The 4,891-nt window shown below is 44.9% G+C and overlaps 1 long non-coding RNA gene across 1 annotated transcript in view; it reads right to left on the bottom strand.

The window, feature by feature from the left end:
* LOC103592261 overlaps window positions 1–3,939 on the bottom strand; it is a 12,264-nt gene extending 8,325 nt beyond the window's left edge. The window contains exons 1-3 of the long non-coding RNA XR_550653.1: window positions 3,821–3,939; window positions 1,481–1,630; window positions 690–769 (exon numbers count right to left, since the gene is read on the bottom strand). This is a non-coding gene — a long non-coding RNA (uncharacterized LOC103592261). The remainder of the gene's footprint in view (window positions 1–689; window positions 770–1,480; window positions 1,631–3,820) is intronic.
* Window positions 3,940–4,891: the final 952 nt, after the last annotated feature.

Below are 4,891 nucleotides of genomic sequence, written 5' to 3'. Positions count from 1 at the left end.
TTTAAAATTTCATTTATTGCATTTTTCAGTTCTAAAATTGTCATTTATTTCTTCTTTTTTTCTTTTTTATTATTGTTATTTGGCAGCTGGCCAATATGGGGATCGAACTCTAACCTTCATGTTAGCAGCACTACACTTTAACCAACTGAGCTAACAGACAGTCCAATTTCTTTATGTCTCCTATTCCTTTGCTGAGATTTTTTTTTTCATTTATTTCAAGCATGTTTTAATTGCTCATTAAAGTATTTTTTTCTGATGGCTGCTTTCAAATCTTTGTCAGTTAATTTTAACTTGTTTGTCATCTTGGTGTTGGTATCTATTGATGGTCTTTTTTCATTCAGCTTGAAATCTTCCTGGTTTTTGGTATGATGAGTGGTTTTTGATTGCAATCTAGATGTTTAGGTTTTATGACACTCTGGATATTTAAACCTTCTATTTTAACTGTTTTTTCCTGACACTGCTCTGGCAGGGGCATGGAAGGGGACATGGACTTGAAAATGCCAGATGGTAGTATAGTTCTAGGTTCCCTATTCCCCCTCTGATGACACTGGGAGGGGGAGAGGGAGAGCTCCTCATTATTGCCAGGCAAGGGTGGGAGTTTCAGCTCCCCACTAGGCTTCCAGTGATACCTCCCTAACTGGGAGGGATTAAAACACCCTGTCTCTGCTCCCCATATGGCCTCCACTCACCATGGGATGGAAGAGGCAGACTCCTCACAGCTGGGCAATGGTGAAGTCCTAACCTTCCACTAGGCCTCCTCTGATACCACCTAAACAGAGAATGGGGAGGGTACCTCATTACTGTAAGGTAGGAGTGGAAGTCCAGGCTCCCCATGTGGTTTCCTCTGACACCAAGGGTATGGGGAGGTCTCTGTGGGGAGGAGTACTTGTACAGTGTTGAGGATGAAAGTTCCAGCTCTCTACTTGGTTTTCTCTGACACCACCTCAGAGGGGCTGAGGAGTAGGGTTTTTGTTTGTTTGTTTTTTTGTCTTTTTTCGTGACCGGTAAGGGGATCGCAACCCTTGGCTTGGTGTCGCCTGCACCGCGCTCAGCCAGTGAGTGCACCAGCCAGTCCTATATAGGATTCAAACCCATGGCGGGAGCGTCCCAGCACCGCACACTCCCGAGTGTGCCACGGGACCGGCCCAGGAGTAGGGGTTTGAGGTGTTAGGATGTTGGGGTGCTTCATCACAGCCTGGAGGTGTAGAAGTCTAGGCTCCCCATTCGTCCTTTGCTTTCTGGGGATGGGGCCACAGAGTGAGTGAGTGTGTGTGTGTGTTGTTTGACTACAGTAGAATAGTTATCTTCTAAATATTTTCTGTCTTGGTAGGCCCCTTTTTCATCCTTTGGCTAGAGAGAGTAGCATTTTTGGCGGGAATTTTTTGTCTATGCCTCTTAGCATTTTCAGGTTTCTGGTTTTAGGCTTCTCCGACACCCAGTTTGAGATACATAAGGCTAAATGAAAACCCGAGGAACTTACCACTGTGCTCCTCTTTGGGTCTTGAAGTCCCTGGCCAGTATGACTTCTCTCTACCTTTCAGTGTCTTATGTTTGTCTTATCTATAATGTTCCAAGTTTTTAGTTGTACTCAGTGGGAGGAATAGGGAAAAAATACTTCTACTCCATCTTCCTGAAAACAGAAATCAAGGACCACTATAATGCATTAAAACACAATTTCAGACAAAAATGCGTGGGAAAGAATTAGGGAGAAGTTGCAGTGTCTTTCAAACAAAGGTATCAGGAGGGCAATCAAATAAAGAAAGCCAGCCATAGGCAGTAACTGCCTTTGCAAATACAATAATATCTGTGAGTATCTTCAAATTACTTTAAAAAAATCATAATGCTTATGAGAAACCTTCTGTGAAAATTCCTCAATTTATGAATCAATATAGGGTTTCTAGGAGGAAACATTCGTCTACATGATGTAGGGATATGGAGAAATTGTGACTTATCCCCTGGTCATGGTTGAGCAAAAAGAATCAAACTTTCTTTTTTTTTTTTTTTCCTTTTTGTCTTTTTTCGTGACCGGCAACGGATCGCAACCCTCAGTGTCGCGCCCGTACTGGACCGGGACCGGCTACGGGATCGCAACCCTCGGTGTTGCACCCGCACCTTGCTCAGCCAGGGAGCGGCCGGGCTGTATGTGGGATCTGAACCCTCGGCGGGAGCGCCACTGCACTTCCCAAGCGGCGCACTGTAGCAGTGCGCCACCGGGCCGGCCCAGAATCAAACTTTCAATACCACTGCCTGTTCAAAGCCATCATCATCAGTCTAGGAAAAAAAAAAAAAAGCAAATCAAAAAACCCTCATGCCCAACTTTAGCTCTGCCTGCTCTTTCTGAGTCCCTTTCCCTTTTCTCTTCTTCTAGTCCTAGGAAAATGCTGTTCGCAGGAGGCAGCCTTTTGTAAAGAAATACTCATTTTCAAGAAAAGAGCCCTATAAACAACCTAGAGAAAGAAAAACAGTAGCTCTTAATAAAAATGACAAATGCAATATGATTGGATATAAAATCTCAAGAGGACTGGGATATAAACTCTAGGAGCTGGGGAGATCAATTGACTTGTCCTGTATTGTAAATAGCTCTGCTGTGTAGGTTGACATTGCTGAAAGGCAAACTGCACTTTAACAGTTAATTATAGAAAGCAGGGTTACATTTATTGGTTGCAGGTCTATTCCTGCTAAAACCTAAAGAAATCAGATAAAGAGGAACAGGTAGAAAATGTTTCAGAAAACCAATTAACAGTCCTGTTAGGGGTGGGGACCCAAATCTAGGAAACTGCCCAATAGCTAAAATGAGTTTTTTCTACCTTCCTCCCTCCCTTTCCTTCCTTCTTTTTGGTTGGTGTGTGATGGAGGGTTGGGATGGAGAGACAGCCAAAGAAGGGAATTGTTTTTCTACCAGTTACAAATAGGGACCTTGCTCTCTACCAGTTCCAGGAAACATTGCTAGCATGCCCAGAACCATCAAAGAGCCTGCTTGGAAATGATCCAACTCCTTTTCTTTCCTTTTAGCAGTTTCCAACTCCATGGGTAACTGGGCAGAAGGGAAAAAAAGGTCAAAGTCAAATCCGTTGATTCTGTTACTTAAAGGGATGGATGAGCACAACTATAGGTGCTGTAGGTTGAAAGTCTCCTCAAAACTCATTGAACTCGACCCCACAAAGAAGGTGAAAAATCTGAATATGCTATTTGAAAGGTGGGTCCTGTAAGAAGTGATTAGATTGTGAGGACTGTGCTGTCACAAATGGATGGATCCATTCATGGAGGAATGGCCATGGTTCTGACAGCTTTATAAAGAGGGCAAGTAAGAAGGTTAGCTCTCTTGCCTTAGCACATTCTCACCAGGTGACACCCTGGTTGTCACAGGATCCTGTAGAGAGTTTCCACTCAGGAGAATGCCCTCACCAGAAGTGTTACCTAGACTTTGGACTGCCCAGCCTGCAAAACTGTAAGAAATAAACCTCTTTTCCTCATACGTTACCCAGTCTCAGGTATTCTGTTATAAGCAACAAACAGACTGATACACTTAGGAAAATGAATAAATAAAACAAATTTGGAAGAGGGGTGGAAGGCACCCTAGGGTTCCTATTGCCCCAGTCACTGTTTACTCTCTCCAAAGGCTGCAAGTGTTGCTTTGGTGTGCTCATGGCTCCCAACCCTTTGGTGGACTTAGTGGAGATGGGAAGTCCTGAAATTATCCCCAAGGGGTTCAGAGATCCAGATATGTACACCAAGCACAGAGAGAAGAATGAAGAAATAAGATATTTGTCTCTCTAACACACATGCATACATATACACTACTTTCTGGAATTTAACTTACCTTTAGTTTTTGCTTATGAAATGAATGCAGGCTGTAGAATTTTCAAATATTAGAGAAATGTCTTAGGAAATACAACTTCCTAGTAATTCTACTCTTCAAAAAGAACAAGTTTTCAACTTGTTTTCTTACGATTTTTCAAAGGTATTGAGAAACTATTGGGTTAAATATAATCAAATGAATTTATTTATTTATTTATTTATTTTAAAAGATGACCGGTAAGAGGATCTCAACCCTTGGCTGGGTGTTGTCAACACCACGCTCAGCTAGTGAGCCAACCGGCCATCCCTATATAGGATCCGAACCCATGGCCTTGGTGTTATCAGCACCGCACTCTCCCGACTGAGCCACGGGCCGGCCCATAATCAAATGAATTTAAAAGTTATTACACATATGGTAGATTTCTGTAATTGTTTTCAACGAACAGACACTAAGAATACAAATGCCAAAGTTAGGAAATCCACGTATTATTGAAGTCAAAAGTTGAAAGTTTGCAAATTTCTACTCTTGCCTAAAAAACTGGAGCAGTTCCTGAGAGTCAGTCTTCTGCCTGCAAGAAGGAAACACGTGGTTACAGCCCTCGGAAGGGGTGGTTCTGGGCGGCAGGTGCTGCAGGGAGGCAGGCAGTAGTGAGCAACAGCCACCGCCTCCCACACATTCTCCGCATTTTAGTAAACAAGGAGACTCTAGAGCTGTAAACGAAAAGGGAGTTTGGGGGAGGGCCCAGGGTATCTGATATAGAGGTTCCGAAAGTCCTCCTATTGGTGCGTTGCAAAGCCTCGAAAGACTTGGAATTCTGATTGGTCTGCTGCCCTGTCCGTAAGGTGATTGACGAGCCCTGTCCTGCAGAGCCGCGCCTCTCGGCGCTGCGCTCCTCCCCTCGCGGTGGGTGCCCGCCCCCAAGTGGCGAGAGCGCGTGCGCGCGCGGCCCCACGCCACGGCCGAGTTTCCCTGCCCCGTTACGTGCACTCGCAGTCAGTGGACTAGCCGGGAGGCGGCGGAGGTCACCGCGGGGAGGCGGGGCGGGGGCAGCATGGCAGCCTCCTTACGGCTCCGAGGAGCCGCCTCCGGCCT

The sequence above is a fragment of the Galeopterus variegatus genome, unplaced genomic scaffold, assembly GCF_000696425.1.
Source record: "Galeopterus variegatus unplaced genomic scaffold, G_variegatus-3.0.2 Scaffold1117, whole genome shotgun sequence".
In the NCBI taxonomy this organism is placed as follows: domain Eukaryota; kingdom Metazoa; phylum Chordata; class Mammalia; order Dermoptera; family Cynocephalidae; genus Galeopterus; species Galeopterus variegatus.
This window is presented reverse-complemented; position numbering and strand designations above follow the sequence as displayed.